The sequence below is a fragment of the Macrobrachium nipponense genome, chromosome 38 (assembly GCF_015104395.2).
Source record: "Macrobrachium nipponense isolate FS-2020 chromosome 38, ASM1510439v2, whole genome shotgun sequence".
Lineage (NCBI taxonomy): Eukaryota > Metazoa > Arthropoda > Malacostraca > Decapoda > Palaemonidae > Macrobrachium > Macrobrachium nipponense.
In genome coordinates this window covers 61,839,422-61,863,639 of record NC_061098.1, presented here as the reverse complement: position 1 = coordinate 61,863,639, position 24,218 = coordinate 61,839,422, and the positions used below count along the sequence as shown (strand labels likewise).

General features: G+C 35.8%; 1 pseudogene; it reads left to right on the top strand.

Annotated features, from left to right (window-relative positions):
• Positions 1 to 9,456, top strand: part of LOC135209848 (trimeric intracellular cation channel type 1B.1-like) — a 31,020-nt pseudogene extending 21,564 nt beyond the window's left edge.
• The last annotated feature ends 14,762 nt before the right edge of the window (positions 9,457 to 24,218 follow it).

The window sequence follows — 24,218 nt, the reverse complement described above, 5'->3', positions numbered from 1 at the left end:
GTGTAAATCATCTAGAATTGCATTGATTTTATTTAAGAATTTGGATTTTTTTTTATATATCATCTAATAGTTTTTGGAAGTACTGGAGCCTGCTAAGTGGACTGTTTTGTGTGAAGGTGGCCTGTATTTTCAGGGTAAAGAAAATCAATGATGGAGTGACACATGCAGCCAAGGTGTTCCCTAATGGTTATGTGACGATGATTCTGATTGGTGCCATAAAGGGTTAGTGTTATTCTTGTTTCGTTTTGATCTCTTCTGTTTTTTAAAGGAGTTTTCCTTTCATATCTATTGAAAGGACTTTTGCCTTGATTCTAGACTATTTTTAGTAAAAGATGTGAACTCAAGTCATGTGCAAAAGTTGTGGCTGTAAGGGAGGAAAAGCAAACCTGTGGGAAATAAAGATAGTTGTATGAATTAGCCAGACCACTGTCTTATGTCCAATTCATGTGCATCGCCTGAAAGATTTGTTTTGGAATCAGAGGTAAGATTTGGAACAAGGTACAGCCCTATTTGACATTACCTCGTTCCAATTTTCACCTCTGGTTCCAAAACAAAGAGACAAGAGGGAACAGATGAAAAGTAACAGGCATAAAAACCAGTGCAGTTTGTGGGCAAAAGTATCTCTGCACAGAGCTTAATACCATCTAGTGTTGCATGCAAGCATATTGCCAAGTGTGCCCCACTATTTAAGTGGTTTTCTGTAACGTCTTGCTAAATCGTTAACAATGATACCTTTGGTAGTTCTACAAGAGATTAGAAATTTGATTTGCATCTGATTTGAAGCAATAACAATACACCAGTAACCCTCGTTGGGGTTCGGTGTTTTTATGTCTTCAACTGAAGTGCCATGGTGTATTTATAACTAATGTACTATTGTTTAAAGTTTGACTAAGTGCCATTTTTAGGAAAGGTGAAAGGTACATCGTTATCATAAGCTTGGAGATTTGTGGAAAAAGTGAGTGGTGAAAGTTCACAGAGGCTCTTTTCATCACAAGGAGTTGTAAGTGATGATGATGATCTTTATGGTTAGACAAGGTGAAAGTATCACCAATAAAATTAAGATAGTATATTGGACAGCCTTACACAATCCAGCATAAAAATGCTTTTGTTCCCATCTACCAGGTAGTGACAAAGCATTGGGACTAGCAAGTGAGAACCATTATTCATATTTCATTATGGTTATTGTTGGTAGCAAAATGCTTTTGTCATTTTTAAGTTCAGCAGTGGTTTTATCTGCCTCAGCTGGATAAGTATGAGGGTATTGTCTTATTGGTTTGGGTTTTGCTGATGTGAAATAGTTGTTTGATTACATTTATAAGGATTGTAATTTCCTTGGAATTGAAGCAGAGATGTATTTTTAGACAAAATTGAATTTATTATTAAGGACTGTACTTCAATGAAATGAGACAAAAAAGCAGTAGAAAAAAAGTGAAAAGTAAAATGAGAAAAAACAGTAGAAGAAAAGTTGAAAGTGAAATGAGAAAGAAAAGTAGAGAAGAAAAGTTCAAAAGAGGGAGAATTATAAACTACCAGAAAAGTGTATTTTTATTTTTATTATAAATATATGTAAGTAAACCTTGCCAAACTTTCTGAAGTTCTGGGAATAGTTACTAATTTTATTGTCCAAATTCCTAGTATGTAATTTTTTTATTCATTAGGGAAAAGACATTGCCTGGTAACTCTAGAAGATTAAAAGCCTGTTCATTAATCACTGTGAATTGTTTAGAAATATTCTTAGCTATAGAGAAACCACGTGGTTTGGGTAAGGAGAGCTGGCAGAGTTCCAGAAGTGCTTTGGCATAGCACATAGTACTAGGAAAGATATAAAAGAATGTATCTTGGGGTCAGTAATTTGGAAGTAGTTTTAGGGTATAGACTTGTCATTTGTGAATAGGTTCTCATTTGCCAGCAAAATTATATTTTTGTATAATGGTTTTGTATCAAAAGTGCAACTCATCCAGGCTCTTTAGTTTCAAGAAACTATGCAGTCCAAGTGGTAGTTTACTGTAAGGTTTATAATTGTGGAATTATTACTAAAAAGAATACATATCAATAAATGTGCTTCTTTGCATTTTGATAAATACTGGTTCTATACAAAGTGTACTCTACAAACTGCTTTTTGTGTATATCAAGAATTTTAGCTGATGCAGCTTTATGTATTACCATCATAAAATACTCTAACAACACCATGAAATCAGATTTCTAGACTCATATAGGCCTTGTCAAAGTGATTTGTTTTCAAGTGAGATAAAAATTTAACCAATGGAATGTTAATAAGTTGGAAAGTCAGATGGGAGAAAACCAAAGGTTATAAACGAAAGAGTAAAAAGTTAAACTCCATAAGGTGGTAGTGCTGTTGGTTAGGTATATCTTAGTTTTACCAGATCACTGAACTGATTAACAGCTCCCCTAGGGCTGACCTGAAGGATTAGATATTTTTACGTGGCTAGGAACCAACTGATTACTTAGCAATGGAACCTACAGCTTATTGTGGGATCCGAACTACACAGAGAAATGAATTTCTGTTACCAGAAATAAATTCTGCTGATTCCTTTGGTAGTTGAGCACGTAACCGACTCATCCAACAAGGAACTAGGTGTACCTCACGCAGTGCTTTATAGGCATTACTTAGGTTTCTTTGCAGCGTCCTTTCAGTCCCTAGCTGCAATCCCTTTCATTCCTTTTACTGTCTCCATTCATGTTTTGTTTCTTCCATCTTATTTCCATCCTCTCTTAATAGTTGTTTGAACTTTGAACTTTATTTTTGGTGCTGAATGACCTCATAGGTCTTCAGTCTTACTTTCCACCCTCTCATAACAATTGTTTGAACATTATTTTATGAGCTGAATGACCTCTTAGGTCCCCATAGGTCTAGTTCCAATAAAAAGTAAAAGAAAGCAACACAGCTGGGCGGCACGAGGGTCTGCAAAGCGCACCACATATAGTACCTTTTGTATTGCTGAATGAAAGTAACAGTGATTTCTGACTTGTGTTTTTGACATTTGCAGGTAATGGTTCTGGCTTCATGAAAGTGGTGGAGAGATTGTTGCGAGGCGTCTGGACACCCACGGCCGTCGAAGTCATGCAGCCATCCTTGTAAGTCAAGATTTGGTTTTTCTTTCATCTTGTTGTTGCCAAATGAGAATTAAATCAACAATTTTTAGCAAATGGCAAATGGTTTCAGGTGAAAATATGTTTTAGTCCTATTGGTGTATGATCTATTATGTCAGAGGAACTTCATACTCAAAATCTTTTTTGCAAATGTTTATTACATAGATGTAAATCTCTTTGAAGTATAGTGAGTCTAAGTTTCTGTTCATAATCAGGGAGAAAGTATATGGTATTAAATCAGTGCAACCATTTGATTTACTTCCCAACTTTTCAGGTCAGTTCTTGCTTTTAGATTTAGAAACTCTACACTTTCAGTTAGTTTCCCAGAGCATTTCATAGCAGTTGAAATTGATTTTTAAATAAAGGATAGGTGATTTGAAATACATAAATAGTATGAAGCTCATTTTTATTCTTATTAGTTTTTATCAATGGGCACACACCATGTCAAGTGCTGAGAAGTTATGGTAATAGATAATTTGGTAAGAGTGTATATAAAATGTATTTTGTAAATCATTTCCATTAATTTTGTATTTCTAATTCCAGCCCAACCAAGGCATCCATTGCTGCTGGCATCATTTCGTTCTGGACAAGAAACCGATCTCATATCAGCTCCCCATGCCCTTGTTTACTTTGGCATTGTATATTCTTTGTGTATTTCAAGGTACGTCAATTAAAATTCCATTTTTGTTATGTATCATTTTTGTTGGAAAAACAAAGTCCACAGTATTATATATATAGTATATTGCTAAATTGATCAGTTGACCTCTTCAGCCTGAATAAACATATAGAAATAATGCATATAGGAGAACATGTATGAAAAATGAAACAACTGCTTGTTAGTCTTTCAGGTAACTCCAGAATTGTTCGATGGTCTTTTAACAATTCTCTCAGAATGTCGTGGCATGGTAGAGGCTGCATATTGGTTGGTCGTTGGCTTTTGCCAGATTTCAGAGATTTTCCTTGAAGATAAAATTGAACAGAGCAAATCAGAAATAAGACCAACAACCAGTATGTCAGCCTCTACCTTGCCATGACGTTCCCAGAGAATTGCTAATAGATCATCAAACAATTCTGGAGTTACCAGCCATAGATTCCTTGTATTACGATCTTTAATTGTTTTTTAACTAGTTTGCAAAGATTCACTAGCCATGAAAAATACAAATTGAGTAAAAATTATGATTTTTTCCATTTTTCAAACATGTTCTATGCAGTGGAACCTCAATTTTCATGCATAATCCATTCCAGAATCTAAGGAATAATGTAAATATAATTAATGCGGTCCAGACCCCAAAAATATTAACAAAAAATGTATTTTACAGGGAATAAACAGTTTCGTACAGGAAACAATGAGAAATAAATATAAATGACTAATAAAATTAATAAATGAACATTTAACATTTATGGAAAACACCTGTTAGTGTATGGAAAGACGAGAGGAGGGAGAGGGAGGCGGAGAGGTTATTGTTTGGAAGGGGAATCTCCTCCAGAAGGACTTCAGGTATCAAGACTAACTGGGGTTACTTCTCTTTGCTTTTTAATGGCACTATCTGAGGTTACTTCACTTCGTTTTTACTTGCACTAGGACCAGCTTGTCGCACGACAAAATGTCAGAGCATTTGTTTTCTGGCATTTCTTTAAAATTTGCCTAAAGTTAAACACGGCATTGTCATTAAACATGGAGAGACAGACTACATCATTCTTCTTTGCAAACATGCCCTTAATCCCTGAAGTAGGCACATTATGTGTCCATTCGTTTCCGAATGTTTCAAACCAGCCTCTGCTGGTCTTAAGTAGGCATTTACTCACTAAGATTGGCATGCAACTTCCTCAAACACTTTACTATTAGTTCTTGAATTCTGTAGTGTTTCTCACCTTTTTTACAGGAGGGCTAGCACTTGGAACTTTCTTAGACCCCATGTTGCTTATTTAGCAGTTGCTCTCTAAAATAAAAAAAAGCACAAAAACAACAAACACAAAAGCAGAATGGGTCACGAAAGAAGATGGATGTTTTGTAAGGGTGCTCAATACAGGGCCCGGGGCTGCCTCAGTGGCATGTCGGTTTGGTCTTGGCCTGCCACCTCGGTGGCTGCGAGTTCAATTCTCAGGCATTCCATTAAGGGGTTAGAGATGTATTTCTGGTGATAGAAGTTCACTCTCGACTTGTGGTTCGGAAGTCACATAAAGCGTTGGTCCCATTACTGAATAAACCACTGGTTCCATGCAACGTTTAAAACACCATACAAGCAAACAAACAAGATACGGGAAAACCGAGGAAACGTACAATAACCGAGACAACATTTCGTAGGCACAAGTCTACGAAACCGAAACGTATGAAAAGAGAGGCGTACGAAAACCAAAAAAGAGGTTTGACTGTATTATTAATTCTGTTTATTAAAGGTTGAAGAGGCCAACTGATGAAGTTGGCAAAGCTAACTACCTGTATTTAGCAATATATATACTATATTTATACTTCTTGTGGACTTTATTTTTCCATTTAAAGATCATGAGAAAGTGATGATACCAAGTTATTATCATTATATGAAGTAGTCTATTTAGACCACTGAGTCAAAGTGCTAAACTTTATTGGAAATGCTCTCTCATGAGAAAGAGCTTGTGTTGTGGATTTACGGAATATTTTAATTAAAGAAAATAAGATAATTTTTTGTGGTTTGTATGCTGCATTATTTATGATGTTTTAAATGGGAATTGTTTTAAGCAAATACAATTGTGCGTTGGGGAATTTGAAGTTTTACCCTGGTCTTTTAACTATGAAATTTAGTTACTCAAACAAAATGCCCACACTAGTACAGACCCATGTTTCAGAGAAGCCAGCTTCTTAACCATAAGGATTGAACAGACTAATTACTTCTTGTTTGCATATCACTGGTTTTTTAATTGTATTTTTTAAACTTTATTCCCACTAATTTTTCTTTAATTATATCTTTTAAACTTTATCCTTACTAATTCCTCTTGTAACTCAAGTCTGTGCAGTTTATGATTTGGTTTTTTTTTATTTTGTGATATTTTTAGTTGTCACTGGTCAATTGCATTGTGACTGAATTAAAGGTCTGTTTGAAATTCACATAAATTCATAAGCACGAACAAAGCAAAGGTTTTATAAATCACTGCCCACATCAAGAAATAGGGAAGAGGATTGTTCCCAAAACTCATCTATGTTCAATCAGACACTGACTTCTCATGAGTATAGGAATATTCTTTCATCATTATAAATAATAAACCTCAATGTGCACTTATGTATTGATTTTTCTGGTCAAAATATAGGTTATGGAGTCATTTTGAAGCTGAAACAATCATATTATTAGTTTTTTTGAAAATGGAAAGCAATAAAATTAAAAGGTAAAAATGAATGGTGAAGTTAGCTGAACATTTTGTATGCTTGACATCATTTGCATTATTGAATTCTTTCAAAGGCTGACAGTTTGGCAGGGTAACATTTAATGTCAGAATTTCAAGGAGTTAATTTGATTTGGCATACAAAAATAAGATGCATATATTTCACTGCAGTTTGAATTAGGATCACATTGATATGATCATTATACCCGCTGTTCTTTCTTAATAATGTCTACTTGCTTATACCCTAACTTTAGAAACCCTTAACTCACACAGGAAAGAACGCCTCTGGCACCTTTTTGAGCTGTGTTGATTGCTGTTAGTTTTAAAATTAACTTAGGGTATGAATTGGTATGAACTTTTTTATGAGAAATATGTTTGTGACCAGTATGTGGTATTAGGTTGAAATATTTGTGTAGTATAGTATTAGATTTTTGCACTGTTTGCTATAATGTAGCATGACACTAAAGTACAGTTTGTAGGTTATTGTTGGGCACTCCTTTGAAATTTTTTTTATGTAATTAGGACATATGATTTAGAAACAACTGTGTGTAGCTTATTACGACCATTGAGTCACATTGCTGTATTTTTAGGGGTGTTTGCCCAAAGAAGTCATTTATAAATTAAATTACAATTGGGAAAAGTGAAGTGAGAAATATGGCCAGCCTAGGATGAAAAGTAAAGGCAAAAGGAAATGTATATTAAAGCATAGAGAACTTTGCCAACGAAGGTGCATAGTAGGCAGAACCTGGTAGAAACAAATACCTTGTGAGAAGAAGGGTTCCAGTGATACTGTCTTACAGAAATTCAGGTTTAACCATTTTTCTGTTTCTCCAAACAGCTCAATCTCTGTCCTGGGTATCCATGATCCCTTCGTGCCTTTCGAGAACCTCTTCTGCGCCCATCTTTCCTTGGTGGCATTTGGGACTCTCTGTCTCAGACTCTGGCTGGTAGGAAGGCTGCCGCAGCTGAAAAGGGTGGTGATGCTGTCAAAAATGGTAATGGGAAGAATAAAAAGGAATGATGAAAAGAAATGTTCGTGTGTGTGTTTGTCCACTAACTCAAAGGCATGGTGGTGACAGACATGTTGTAAGTATTTTATTTTTTTTTTATTTGATGTTAGACATAAGGCTATGCACAAGATAGTAATGTTTATCTTGCTGTATATAGCAAAGAATGTAGTGACCACCTGGTGTTAAAGGAAAATTATACTGAAGAATTTCCAGCATTTGGACAAGAATAGTAGCAAAATCTTATAAAAGTTTTCAACTCATTGTCTCATTGGAAACCACTAAACCCACAGTTCATCCAACTTTAATTTGATATCAATGAACATAGTTTCTGATATTTACCCTCATATGCAAGTCATTGTATACCTGTGGGTCATACTGAAATTTGGAGGTTGAAATCATACGAGGGAGCGTAATAGTTCTTTTGAACTGTGTTTGTTCAAAATTTCAGGAAAGTTTTGCCATTACAAGGTCATTCTTAGACAATAGGAACCTTTCTGTTAGTATATCTTTTTCTGTTTAAATCTAAGGTTACTTGAACTGGTAATCAATGTTTCCAGTGTGGTAAAGGACTATTTATTGAATGTATTTAATATTTATTTCAATACTGTGTTTTGATGGAGTATCTCATCATTTATGGTAAACTACTATTATCGTAGTGTTGAAAAAACTTGCTCATAAACCATTACGTTTCTTGATTTCAAATAAAGTAATTTTTCATCCTAGTTTTAGCCAAATGGCCTAAGTTGTTGCATCAGCATAATAGAAATACATAAGGCTCAAATTTTATAAAAGTTTCCCAGGTCGAGTGTGCTTTACATGAAGTGTATACAATACTATACTTCATTTTATAAAGCATTGAAATATCTGTATGTATTTGTCAAAGCATACTGTGCCTTTTTTGCAAGATTTTAAGTCACATAATAAGAAAACTGATGTTTGATTTTGTTTTAGAAACATGAAATCCAATTATGCAAATTCTTTTCTGCCATCTTTAGAAATTGATTTTGGAAAAACATTATTTGGTGAATGATGTCTTAGTTCTTAACAGTTCAGTTAATTTTTTGAGCTATGTGAGTTTGGAGTGGTTGATACTAGATACTATATGTTTTTGTTTTTTCATGTAGACTGCATATACTAAATATTTCTACTCACTGGTTTAGCAAATTTGCTGTGATTTGTCAGCATTTTTTCGCTGTGGGGTATTAACAAACAAAAAGAATTGCGTTATTGGATTGCAGTTGATAAGAAGTACTAATCAGTAACACTGGTAATTTTTAAAGTTGAAGTTAAAGTGTGTTCATCATGTAGAGTAAGGCCAGTTTTTTTTTATGTAATAAAACTGAATGAGTATAGCTAATCTATTTGGTATTCATAGGGGGGAGTTGAGTTTTTTCCAGTTAGATGTCATCTTTAAGTAACGAATAATAAAAATTATTAAGGGCTACATTGAGAAGGATTTTATATAGATTCGTATTCTTTGGGAGTTTCGTACTGTTTAATCTTGAATTCACTGTATGAATAAGAAGTGCTTTTATAAATCATCTTTTCTTTGGTGCTGGGTCAATAGAACCGACATAGATTAAAAACAACTTGATAGTGTTCCTGTTTTACTTTACTATTTTTGTGGTATAATTCTTTTGCTCTGGTTAAAGAAAAACAATTCCATTATAGGGTTGACACATCATCTGAGATAAGAAATAATTTGCATGTGTTCAGGGACCCATTTTGTGTACAAAGGCATAATTGAGTACATTAGGCCTATTTACACTGTTTAATTTAGAACACTGTCTATTTGGCATATTTAAGAAAAAAAAGAGGGAGAGAGTTGCATGTGACTTAATTCCAGGTCTCAGAGCTATTTTTTATGTCTATAATGTTTGTTGTATCAAGTGGACAACATTATATAGAAAGTTAGGGATGAAAAAGATCTTGCTCTCCTGCTTTACTCATACTTTCTATTTTGTTCCAGTTAGATTTTTGAGACTGTCGGCTGACTCACAAGGGACCCACCTTGTGAAAATCGGGGCAACGATATTCAGCACCATCAGCTTTGTCACAATTCGAGTTTTATTGCTTCCTTTTAATGGTTGTTGATGGAAGCTGCTGAATACAATTAATTTTAATCTAATTGCATCTTCATTTTGCAATACTGAAGTGCATTTATTTTTAAATCTGAGCTTGTTAAAAGGTTGATTTCATTCATTGCTTATGAAATGAAAGGTTACTTTTTAAGGTACTGTATAGTTTTTCATGAAATGAATTAATTCAATAGAAATATTTTTAACACTTAAGATGAAGGAACACTCAGTCATCAAATTTATTCTCTTCATTTAACATAGATCTTTTATTGCTGGAAAATGAGTAAGGATATGCGAGCTTATTTTCCAAATGATTATGTTGTATTCTGGGAACTGAAATGTACAAAATGTCACTAAGTCACAACCTTGAATTTTATATGAACAGAGTGCCATTTTTGATTGCATATCTCCATTGGAAGTCGAGCAAGATATCGAACATATTTTGTAGTCATTGTTTACTCAGTCCAAGATATGTGCATACAAGATTAATGCAGAAGCACGTAGTTTATGCATCCCATGCAGAAGTATGGTCCACAGTGTTACTGCATACATCTCCCCCATCCCCCAATCTTTCCGTTGTCCACGTGGCAGAAGTACCCTTCAAATTCCTTCTAAAAAATATGTAGTTATTACACTTTTTTAAGTGTTTTTTAGTCACCACTTTTAACTCCCATAGTCTTACTAGTCACACATCATGTAGATGGAATTCAGGATCATTTTTCGTGGCTGTGAGCATTGCAGTGATCTCGTTGTTGGCAATGCCCCTCACCCGTGAAGAGGTTTGTCCAAAGAGTTGTCGTTATCAATTAATCCATAAGTTTCTGGGTGAGCGTTGAATGCTCAGATTGTCTATTCAGAAGATTTCGTCATCGTCATCTCTCTCTACCTTGTTCCTTTCTCTATTTCTCTAAAAGAAAAGATAGATACTAACATTATTTTCACATGTAATAAGTGCAATATATTCTGTACTGTATACAGTATTACGAGGTTGAACTTGACCTATATGAGTCCAGGACTCATCTGTTGTAAACTATACAAAGATTTACAAAAGACACTTCTCACTGCACACATCAAAGGAAAATATCCATGATGACATGATTTTATGGGAAATTTCAATATGAACTTGTTGAAAATTTTTGGAGAAAAATAAAAAAGAATGACACCCTAAATTGTTTTATATTCCTTTATTCATGATGAAAGTTGGATTTACTACACTTTGATACAACAGTATTATAATTTTAGTACAGAGAGCAACATTGACTCTGTATTTTGGAATAGTTACTTGAACTGTGTCTCTTGAAATATCACGAGTGGTATGGATAAGTTACAACGTCACGAGTAGATCTGTTTCAACATCAAGAGAGAGTGAACTGAATTTACAAGCCTACATAAAGTTTTGAACAACCATTCAGCAAATACTATAGTGAAAAAAAAGGGAAGTTAAGGGGTCAGAGAGCAAGATAAAGAGATCCAGGTAATAAGTGGAGATGAAGCACACAAGGGTCTAAAAGGTGAAACTGCAAGAAAACCAGACTGATGTACTGAGAAATCATCATTAGAAAGGTTTAGTACAGATGACTGTTGGAATCACAGCAAAATTATAAGGAAAACATATACAGATGAAATTCCAATTAAATATTTTTGAAGCCAGGAACTTGTAAAGTATTTTTTTAATAGAGAAAAAAAAAAGAACTGTGAAAATTTAATTTGACTGCATTGGGTTTGTAAGAATTTGCATGATTTTGCTGGTTAAGGTACTGTATTTCATATAATGAAAGGGCACACTTATTCCTGTCATTTTGTATGAATGGCTGTTATTGATTCAGTAAATCGTTGCATTTAACATTAATTGTTATGTATTTACACCCATAATGTAATCACATATAAAATAAGTAATCAAAGCTTTGCATTTTAATATTCTGCCATTAAACTGCATGTTCCCGACAATAAGATTTGAGACTTCCATCTACTGATGACTTTGCCAAACATCACACTAAGCTGTGAATAATTGCAAAAAAGTCCTTTAGTAGTAGTGCAGGGATGACAAAAGATTTTAGATTTTCCAGCGTCAGACCCAGTAGTGTTTGTCTTCTGTCTTATATCCATGTGGTGACAGAAATTTGCTTCTCCTTTGCACTTAGCAATTCCTTGTGGGCTCTCTTTGTCATTCCACTGCCATGCAGAAGACAGTAAGTCACTTTCCAAGCTTTTCAGTATTTTTTTCCTGTATTTTTCCGTGAAGGATGCTGTATTTATGATAAGCTATGTAATTACATACGTGTTAGTCATATACCTATACAACTACGTATATTGAGCATGGTGATGATGATGATGACTACATTGAGCATGTGTGATGATGATGATGACTACATTGAGCATGGTGATGATGATGATGACTACGGTATACCTTAATGTATTATTATCTTTGCTACTATTATAGTTCTTGCAATGCATTTAAGTAATATTCTGTGCATCATTATCATGATAATTATTTCTTTTACAGTAGTACAATCTTGCCACTGCAGTTGGTATGAAATGTTTATTATTATTGTAACTGAATATATTTTATATATAAAGTGTTATAACACTTTTCTCAGCTTTGCTTAGCACAGGTCTCTCTCTGGTCTTGGGTGAGACATGGTAAGTACATATGTAAAAACCACTAGTTATACATACTATTTCAGGAATTGTGTATTCTAAAAGGTTTGTTTATTGCAGTTTTTGCATATAGCTAGAAAAAAATATTACTTTTTTAAAAATGGTCAAGTTATGGAAGAGCAACCTCGTAAAATAGTTCTCATAATCTTTGGGATAAGGGTCATGTGGTATTTTGACCTATCATGCCATGGGACATTTTCTTACTGAAAATACACCTGTGGTAAGAAGATATTACCTTTAACAAAATACACTGAGAAAGGAATTTAATGGAATGGATTGTTGGTGTACTATGGGTCTTTGTCCTTTAGTATCTGGTGTAACTGAGTCTAGTGTTCCACACCAAGCCTCCTATGCCCTAAACACCATGCCACACTTTGGGCGAGGGCTTATGAAAATTAAGGACAGTTGTAAACATAAATAGCTAACAAATAACAAAGGTGAGAACCTATGTCACAGTTAGAACTTAGCCCATGAGACACATCCCAAATCTCCAGTGATGACCTGTGTCCCTATTTCTGCTCCTAAACTTGATTTAATGTTATGTGTTATAGTATCAACATCTTGTTAGACTTGTGGCATTTCTTCAATACTGAGATGATTTGTGTTAAAGGCTATTTTTGTTTGTTTTTTTTGGTTTGTTTTGCTTGATTTGTTTTTGTTTGTATGGTGTTTTTACGTTTCTTGGAACCAGTGGAGTGGTTATTCAGCAACAGACCAACGGCTTTACGTGACTTCCGAACCACGTCGAGAGTGAACTTCTATCACCAGAAATATACTACTCTCTCGCAACAAAAAAAAGTTATTGTCAATCTTGTCCATGCTATCTTTTTGCATCACTCTCTACTACAAATCTGTGCAGTAAGAATTCATTGTTCAACTAACTCAAAAATATCAATACCTACTGAGGACGATGACCCAGTTCTGTCTTAATCACAGCATAAATTAGAAACATCAGGTTTTAGTTCTTATAATGGCACCAGGTCTTAAAATGCAGGAAATTTCTATGAATCATAACTTTAACAATCCAGTCAATCACTCATTCTATGAATTATGGTGTCTTGGGGGTAAATTTGACCCATTCTCAAACAAAGGAATGTAAGAAAGATAGTATGAATTAAATGTGACTACAGAATTGAGGAAGTTATTTCAAGATGTAATGCAAATGGCCGTATGTGGTGGAGTGAAGAATGAAAGAATCAAGACGAAGATTCCAAATTTGGATAGAGTAAACAGAAGGAATTCTACAAAGAAGAAATGGTGAAATTGAGGTAAGGTACGAGAGAAGTCATGAAAAAGTAGTGAATCAACCAACCTGGGACATAGTGATAGTCTAAACTTCCACGGACTCTTAAAATGCTATTGATTTTTTTTATGGCAGAAAGATGACGCAGAAAAAACAAAATGTAAGCACATTATTATTTTAGGGTGAGGTTGCCAGATCGTATACCCTTCTACTTTTCTACACCTTGACACAGCCTGCTGGCGACCAGTTACCAATAGTGCTTAGCCATTAAATCATATTGAGTTACAATAGACATATTAAAATCCACTGTGTCTTTGTTATAATGTATCTGGTACTGGTAGTCAGTTGACTGTGATGGGCCAATAGTATGGAGGAGGAGATCATTGTCGCAGCAGCCTTATCCTAAAAAAATTTGCTAAATGGAAAAAGTTATGAAGCTGCTAGCTCCATGCTCTTTACTACCACAGCTGTGACTCGACCACAGTCCAAGTAAATATCAGGTACTACACTTTTTAATACTCAGGTCCTTGATATATGAAAGTTATTTGTGAGCTTTGTTTGTTCAATAATTGGATGGAAGTGAAAAAAAATCTCTGGTCATCTAAAGTGAGACCTTAGAGAGAGAGAGAGAGAGAGAGAGAGAGAGAGAGAGAGAGAGAGACGAGAGAGAGAGAGAGAGAGAGAATCTGGACTGATAATGAAGGCCGGCTCTGAAAAGGTTTTGTGTATTTCCTGAAAAAGTAAAGTAGGACGCCACCTGGTGTTTCTCCCAGGTGCTATTTACGTGTTCTATTTGTGACGGAGAACTTGCGTAAATTCAAGTGTGTGTGTGTGTGTGTGTGTGGGGAGGTTTATGCATTACTAGAAAAGGACGTAGGCCTATATATTATAATATACGAAAAGATATAATCACGCAGACATATGGGTGTGTAATGGATAACCTTGCCCATGAAATTTACCATAATAGAGGCCCATTCATTCACGAATGATCACAGAATTCGTGAGACAAAGAGACAACGAACCCATTAGCAGTGATTGCTATCTGTGAGGGACAGAATTGGATGTTAATTTAGCGAGTGTTTGAGAGAATAAATTTTCATGCCTTTTTTTTTGCCTTTTTTTTTTTTTTTTTTGACAGCACACAGGTACCTATAAAATCTGTTGACAAACATTTTGAATGATAGGCCTACATATAGTACTATACATGCATTAAGTTACATATGTCCTTTGATATCCAATTCGGTCTACCTCGGAATTAATACATTTTCATATATATTAACAAAAGGGGAATTTTGTAGTTGATAATAATTCGTCCTTTCGTGGATTCGAACCAGCACACAGAGGAGAAATCAGGACTTCAGTGTGTTACTGACTCGGCCAAGAACCGAATCCACGAGAGGACGAAATTATTATCAGCTAAAATAATTCCTCCTAGGTTAACATATATGAAAGTATTAATTCCGAGGTAGAGTGAATTAAGATATTAAAGGACAGTTGTAGCTTAACGCATATGAATCACGGTGATGTGATAAAAATTCATACTATACTGCACATGTTGGGTATACACACAAATTTTTGCATTACGTACATAAATGGTATTAGGCCCAGCTGATTTTATAGATATTTAGGAACAAATATATGAATGTTGAACACTGAAGATATTTTCTTAATGGAGCTCATTTTGCAAAACATGATCAAGTTAATTTTTTTTGCCATTAGCATACTTTTCCTGTGTAATTTCAGACTGCTTAAGCATAAGTCCAAATAGGCCTATGTTTTTCACTCCAAGAATTCTGATGCTTTTAGGAGTAAAAAAATGTTTTACATAATAAAGTACTACTATACATTTATCCAACATGAAAGGGGGCCCTACTCCAGCATTGATAGGCCCTATCTGATTATCCTCTGATGAACGACGCATTAATAATCGATTCTGTTTGGATGATTGTCCATCCGTTTGACAGCAGAAGGATTATCAAAGGAGATGATCCTTAGGTCCTTCTGAAGGATCCTTTCATTAAGTCTGACGTGAGCCTTTCCGTTCACCCAAGTCGTTATGCTAATGGGAATAGATCAATGTGGTTGTGGTGCTCTTGATTTCTCTAATGGGGGTTACTATATAGAGCAAAGTAGGCATTATCTATATACTACACACACACACACACACACACACACAGACACGAATTTTCATATATTTTGAGAGTATGTTTCCATCTGGATAAAACTTACATTCTTTTATAAATGGTTTAATCAGTCCTGTTCTCCTCAGGCGTTTTTCTTAGTATGTATATCCATCTATCTTCTCCCTAATGTAGCCTATCAAATAGAATTCTAACAGCTGAGATGTATGTCAAGAAAACAGACATTTTGTAATATTAGTTTTCAGTACTAAACTAGTATTGTAGAGGAACGATTAGGCCTAGCATTAACTATGGGTATACACAGGTAGTCTTTAAGCTATAGACCTAGTCTATTGGCTTATGATTCGCAGTATGATATATCATAATAATAGCTTATACCGTAGGTAAAGAGCAGGTATAGAGGCTTTTGGTTAGGCAGATAGAAAAATATACCGTTCAAGGTTTTGTCGGGAAGTTAATGGCATACCATTGAAAGAAAAGTATGCCTAACCTAACTCTTCATGGCGGACTATGGAAAATATTGGTCACTGATACTAATAGACCTGTGTTCATCTTTAAATGACATAATAGTTTAACTTTATAGAGATAGTTGAGTTAGTGATGATGAAATTCATATTAATCTGTCCAAGAGCTAATTATCATTTTAACAGTATCATTTTGGCGTTTTCGGCTTTTCGCTACATGTATAATAATAAATGGAAGAGTTTTAGTCTTATTATGACAAAGGAATAACGTCGTATTTAGTTTCATATGTCACGAAACTTTAAAAAAAATAGTATCTAAACATAATCTGTTAATGTGAAATTAATGTCTATTCAATCACTTCAAATTTATTATAGGTTTTTAAGTAAGCGAAATTAGCTACTTTTATGCGGTGACGAACGAATACTGAAACGCCGACGGACGAAAGGTGGATGTACAGTTTGCCGCTAGTTCTCGTGAAATTCTGTTGTATTTCGTAGTTATTATCGATATATTCGAGTTTTTATGAATAATTTCGGACGATTTTCAGTGCCGACAATATACAGGGGGACTTCTGTAGAAGGTAATATGCGCTTATAGATATAAGTTAGTTTTTTTTACCCGTCACTCAGTCCATTGAATAGGTGTCGTTAAAATTTACCTGTCAACGACAGGTCATGAACGGAGTTGGTCTAGCTCACCAGTATGGATGAGCCGATGGATTACCTAAAATTCTTCTGACTGACTGACAGGTGGTTGTATGTGTGGACTTAAGGGTAGCAACCATTTACCGCCGTAGGATTTCGCCAGCCACTCTGACCATGATATGAATGAAGTAGTATGTAGGCTATAGGACTAATTCATTTCTTTTGTTGTTTATGACCATCTGAAGTATGAAGGCTATAGGTAGGCCTAATTAATTTCGTTGTTAGACCCTGCTGCTGTATTTGTAGCCAGATATAAGAACAAACTATATAATAGAAAAATATATTCACATGTGATACAATTTGGGGCAGGCCTAGGCAAGTTATAGTGAAAGTAGGCATCACAATCCATTCAAGAATAAGTAAACAACCCCCGGTTCTAATTATTGTAGTGTTTTTGATGCAACAAGCCTTCACATCGAGTTTCCATTATTTTTTCTTATCAGAATTATTTTTCTTATCAGAATTATAGAAGCTATCCATCTACTATTCCTCAAGCAAGGGGAGGAACGCAGTGATGCCATATTTTCTTCTTTTTCTTAATAACATTGGCTTTCAACAGTGTTACCATAGGCAGTTCATCTTATTTTTTTTTACTTTATTTATGATTTAATGGTTAGAATGCGTATTTTCCAATATACAATTATTTACCGTGATGTTATAAAACTACATGTCACTAGCTCAATATAAAGTATTTTTGATTGAAGAAAGTAAAGGATTTCAATAAATTTCATTTGTATAAATAAGGAGGATATGTTTTATATCTTTATTTTCACAATAAAACGTAAAAAGCAAAGTGAAGAATTTTTTTTCTTCAGTGCCGTGGCCTGTGGTCGGAAAAGCCACGGAGGGTTGCCAGATGTCACCAGAAAGCCACACTAATAGACGAAATTCCTCAAAACGACAACCCTGGGAGGAAGGAGACTGGCAGTAAGGCAACCCTTCCCAGAACTTTGCATTAATGCCCCTACTCTAAATATTCTTCCTAGCCTCATTTTCGGATAGTTATGAGTCCTCACTCATTTTGAAAAGGCTCTGACGCTTGATCATGCAGCTTTTATACTCCGATAGCCCAGGTGTGCCTGAACTCCAAGTCACCTTTTTGGGGCAGGTAACATCTTTGCTTCCCTGCTGTTTCTTGCCCACACAATGTCATGTAGAGGTGATCCAAGTTAATGGTGGCTTGGGAATGAAACAATCAATCCAGTATGAGAAAAGGTGAGCTCCACATCCCCACAGCTCGGGTTCGATCCGGTTGAGATTTCCCATGGGTAAGAGTCAACTGAATTCAAGATGGAGGCCAACCTCGCCTTATAAGGCTGCGTATGTTGTTTGGGGCAATGCTTTGGTTGGCATCGTGGGCGCATACCTGCAGATTAAGGAAAGAAGTCTATGTCTAGTAAACTAAGGAAACTCATCAGGAGCTTAATCAGATTTAGAGATTAAGACAGGAAACAACCACCTACTCCGCATGTTTTCCCCAGGGGACAGTTTCTTGTTGGATGAGTGGTTTATGTGCTCGCCTATCAATTTGGTAGTCCAAAGTTCGACTCCCCTCTCTGCCAACGTGGAATCACAGGAATTTGTTTCTGGTGATTAGAAATCAATTTCTCAATATAAAGCTGTTCTGATCCCACAATAAGCTGTAGGTCCCGTTGCTAGGTAACCAATTAAAATAAAATATCTAACATATCTAATCCTTTGGGCCAGCCATAGGAGAGCTGTTAATCAGCTCAGTTGTCGGGTTGAACTAAGATTTACTTAATTTTTCTTTGGGGCACACATAGCCTAAAGCCCAACCATTGAAGAGGCTTGTGACTGACAATTTTGCTTAAACTCTCCTCTCACTCCAAGGCTTGTGAGCCTGCGTGTACCCCTACTATCTGGTATTTTCCCCATAAACTTATGTATGGTGTTGGCGTCCCACCTTGGTGGTCGCGAGTTCGATTCTCAGTCATTCCATTGAGGAGTGAGAGATGTGTATTTCTGGTGATAGAATGATTCTTGACGTGGTTCGAAAGTCACCCATAAAGCCGTTGGTCCCGTTGCTGAATAACCACTGGTTCCACGCAACGTAAAAACACCATACATAAGACTTAAAAGTTAACAATCTGGTGGCGATAACCTTAAAAACTCTCCCTTTAAGCAGATATTTCACTCCGTTTTGTGCGTGAAGGAAGGTCTGCGCTAGCAAGCTGCTGGAGTCTGCTACATTAGTACTTCCCCCTAATGGGTCCTTGCCTATGCAAATGGAAATAGGATAAAAGATATAACTCTAACTTAAACATTGAGGAGCGAGCTTGCTAGCAAAGTTAACTTAAATGTCCATAGCACTAGCATAAGGAGTGTCTGTATTTGTATATAGGTGCTGTCTTTGGGATAAAATAAATTGGCAATGTTATTGACTCAATTTCATTAATTAGCTAACTGAATTTCACACAAAACTAAGCTAATGCAGCCCCAAATGATAACTAGCTACTTGCAGAAAATAATGTAAATTACAAAGGATTCAATCTATGACATAATGTACATTGACATGAAGTATGTTAATAATACAAGTCTATCAGAATGAAAACACAAGTTAGTTTACTCTATGATACATGCTACGCAACAAATAAAAATGCAGCAGAAATGCTTTAGATGGCTAGGACATGCTTTTCCGCTGTTGGGCTTGATAACAGACTTAGTGAAGTTCAAAATAAATTTTCTCAATGCAACAATACTGATTAAGTTAGGAGACAACCCTAGACATTCTTTCTGGATCAGGGGCTAGGATTGCGTGGTGGCTCTACCAAGGCTACCTGGACTTCTATGCCCTCTACTCAAGAACCTTAGACCAAGATGATCCTTGTGCAGGTCTATGGATTTTGCTACCACTGTTGGAACAGGCATTGAGTAGGCTACAGCCTTGGCTGCTGCTACACTAGGCTATTGATAGTGCCTAACTAGTCTGCTAGCCTTTGTGGCATAGCCTCCATATGGACGACTAACTTAGATGGGACTGTTGGTGCGGGTTTCCAAGTGAATTTCTTTCCCAAATTAATAGGTGCAATGCGGTTGGGGTTTAAAGGAAACAAACTTGAGTTGAGAGTGCATGTGAGTTTTGTTACCTCGTCCTTTTCCTTCCATTATGTAAGTGAACTTGTTTATGTGGATCTTACCGGGAGTTGGTCATATTGATGAATATATGCGTACGACATATTCATCCTCTTCCTCCTTTTTGCATCCTTTTTCTGTTCCATCTTTCTTCACCTTTAGTGCTCAGATGACTCAGGACTTCTTCCTGACCTTCAAATGGTGATCAGTTGATTGAATAACCCTGACCGTACATGTGGGAGACTGATGTTTATTTTTCCTTGCAGAGTTTGGCTTCTAGTTTTGTTTATTGTGAAGTTCTACTTTTTTTGTTTTTCGTATCAGGATATTTATTTTTGAGTTTTTTGTTTTTGTTTGGTTGTTTGTTTTATCGTAGAGAAAGGAGGAAAATTGATGTCATATCCTATTTTTCTAGGTTTCTTTTGTGAACTTAGAGAATATTTTATGTATTTTGCTATTATTTAGAATTGAGAATCTGGTCCAGTCCTGAATACCTTGGGTTTCTTCAACTTAGACAAAATGTTAGGGGGCAATGATAAGACATTGCTCCATAAAATCACAATTGCATGGCAGGAGTTTGTCCATTTCAAGGCATTGTAGATGGCGTTCTTTCTCAACCAATACAGATTTTAATTGAGGGTGTAAATAATTTTCTAAATGCCAAGGGAATTAAAAAGGACACAGAAGCATTCAGAGAAGCCACAGCCTTATTGGATTTGAATAGAGGGGACTTGGCACTTCGCTGCTGTAGCTTTCTGTTTACCAAATGCCAAACTTGGATGGAACTCCAAGCATTTCTCAGGACCTGTAGTACTTAGGGGGGCGGGTGCGGAGATATTGTCCGCGATTTGAGGGGTTTTCATAAGATCAGAAAAGGTGGGAGGTCGATGATTGAGTTTAGTTCTCAGGTTTTCGACACCAGCAGGAGGGTTAGTAGAGAAATTGAAAAATTCCCAATGGGTAAGTTTATGGTATATTGCAACAGCCCAATGGTGAGTGTGTTATCATTTTGAGGCAGTGGTTGATTTATAGTGTGGGCACTATGATGTTACATATGGGCTTGGCGATTTATGGTAATTGTGATGTAGGGTTTAGGTGACGAATGGTTTTTTCGTGGGTTTAGGAGATTACATTTGCAGCTGGTGTGCTTTTGGTGATCTTTTCTTTGGAGTGTCAGAGTTGTTTTGGTGAATTCAGTCTTTTGATAGGTGTTTTTATTTGGGTGGGTAATATAGTGTTTGGTTTTTCCCTTAGTAGTGATGGTGATTTTTGGTGTTAGGGGTTAGTTGGACATGTGTCTGTCGTGTTTATTGGATTTGGAAGGACAATTGTTCGTTTGGGCTGGCTCGGGACGACACTACGGGTGATCTAAATGTGACTGTTGTTTTGTTTTATGGTACAAACTACGCTTGTTAATATTGAGAAAGAAACTGAGTCTTTATTAGAGATGATTAGAAATCAGGTTCAAGCAGTAATAGCACCTTCACATTGCCATATTCCTGGAGATTGTGTTGCCTTTGGGTGTTTTAGAATCTACTTTGAAGACCGCAGTGTATCAATGGGGTTCAAACAGATTTACTGGTTTACTGGGTATACATGGCTCTCACATGATGTCACAGCGTCGACCATTTATTAAGCAAGGGACACTTAATCACTGATTCCCCCAGTTGTAAAGGATTCACGTGGAAGGACAACTTGGAAATTGAAAAACGAGATAATTTGTAGATTTTTGAGATAAGGGAACATCTCCCTTCCATATCCAGACACTTTAACTGTATGACATAAGATCTACTCTCGTAATTAGTGAGCAAGGATGAATCCCAGTAGCTCTTGTATGTCTTCCCTCACTGCAGTTGGAATTTGGGCACGTTATCTTCGTAGCAAAAAGGGAACCCTGCTCCACAAAGGGGGAATGCTATCCTAGCTGCCAGGGAGATGTTCCCAGCTTGATGTCTTCCAACATCTGATGGTTTTTTCCTTTCTCAAGGCATTGTTTGTCCTTGGTCTTGGAGTCATGTGACTGAGCTGGTGGTCAGTTCGATCTTGTCTTCACTGGTGTGATCTGGAGAGAGATGAATTTTGTGACCCTAGTAATAAGGGCAAAAAGAGTGGGACAGATAAAGGCGTACTAGGGTGTGATGAAACAATGAACAGGCCCATTTACCGTAGGGGAGCCAAGGCCTTGGGCCTTTTCTTGCTGACCTTGGCTGGGAAACTGCTCTCTTGCACCTTCAGTCAAGTCAGAGAGTGTATTTTATTAAGAATAGTGACACGATGCTCTTTAAGTCCAATTTCAGTCATGATTTGGAGTGGGTAAAATGTAAAAATAACCAAAACAACAGAATATTAGTGTCTAATCCATAGTTTTCAAGGTCACTGAGAAGAATAGTGACGTTCCTGATGCCATTTAGGTCCAAGTTCAGCCCTGATTGAGGGGGGCGGGGTGCCGATGAGAAAGGGTGAAATGTAAAAGTAACCAAAAAGACAGATATTAGAGCCTAATCTGTAGTTTATGAGGTTGCTGAAAAGAATAGTGACACCCCTGATGCACTTTTATGTCCAAGTCAGTCCCAGTAGGGAGTGGGGTGAGAGGGGTGGGAAGTGGGCAACTTAAAAATATGTTAAACGACATGTCTTTTAGTTCTAATTCATGTTTTCAAGGTCGGTGAAATGAATAGTGACACTCTTAATGCCCTTCAAATCCAAGTTCAGCCATCCATAAAGAAAGGGTGGGGTGAGAAGGGGAGGGGGAGGAGTGACTGTAAAAATAACTGAAAAAGAGTGATATTAGTGTTTAATCTATAGTTTTCAAGGTTGCTGAGATGTATAGTGACATTCTAAAGCCCTTTATTTCCAAGTTCAGCCCCAATATAAGGGGGTGGTGGGGGAGGTTGAGAAGCAACTATCTTAACAGGAGAGAGAGAAAGAGAGTTTATCAGTTATAATAAAGACCCTCCCGGATAGCGCCGGGTTGGTCTACTAGTAAAAAAAAAAAAATATATATATGTATATATATGTATATATATATATATATATATATATATATATATCTATATATATATATTATTTTTAAATTTGAAAGTGACCTTTTACTACAATAATAATTTTAATTTTCTCTTGCAGGATGTTTGCTCAGGAGGATGGTAGGTCCACCATGGTACTATGTGAGCCTTGACTTTTTTAAAATTTCATGTTGAATTTATACATTTGTTAAAATAAAATTCTCAATATAGTGATAGCAGATTGTGGTGATCTTGGAATTTTGTGCCATATATCAAAAAATTATATCCTCTAGGTGCTAAGGGAGTTTTTACACTATATTGTAAAACTGATATCTAGTGGTTTTAATGGAATTTTGTACCACAGATTCAAAATGTTATCCAATTGTTTTAATGGAATGTTGTACTACAGATTTAAAATGATACCCAGTGATGTTCAGGGAGTTTTGTAACATAGACACAAAAATGATATCTTGTTGTGCACTTGTGTATTTATTATTTGTCTGTGGTATTGCTTTAAGCTTATTGAATTTTTGTTTTATTGAATAGTTTATTTTTTATGCTATTGTGTTTTTATGCAGGTTGTTTTATATTTCTATACCCTATGTGTTTCATTGCTTTGCATTTTATTCATTATGTATTATTTGATTATTACTATCTTACACATTTTTTTTTCTAATGTTGAACTTCATTGTTTAAAAAATGTGGATGTTTATGTGTAGTGTAGTATGCATGCTAGTCTCGGCTCACTGTAGATGATGCTACTCTGAAGGATCATTTTTTATTCTAGTTTTTTATTTAAAAAAATAATTATGGACAAATTAATATTAATCTTAAAATCTTGAATAAAATCCTCAAGGTAAAGTTCGTACTTTTCTCAGTTTAAAGAGAAGATAAAGTAAAAGATTAATACCATCCAATTGTGCAGTTAATTGAACGTTGTTACAGCTTCATTGCAAGTTGCATCGCATGTTGCAGTTTAGAACAATTTCAATTAAAAAAAATGTTGCTGTGTATCATTTCACAGTTGAAAACACCGATGTAGCTTCCTAGTTTCTGTTGATTGAAAACCTGTGGGTTGCTTATTAGGTGCTTGTTAAGTGATGTCTCCCGGTGCTTTCTTTCACCCAGAGAATTCCTCGTTCGCTCAGATTGCCTCCTTATGCGTTTCTCTCTCTCTCTCTCTCTCTCTCTCTCTCTCTCTCTCTCTCTCTCTCTCTCTCTCTCTCTCTCGCTTCCTTGCTAGTTTCTAATTTTAAACCCCTTTGCTTGATGTGCGATGATTTTCTATTGTGAAGTGATTTGTAGTGATTAGGAATGAATAATGTTTTCCTGGCTTTTCTTGGAGTTATAGTTAAGGAC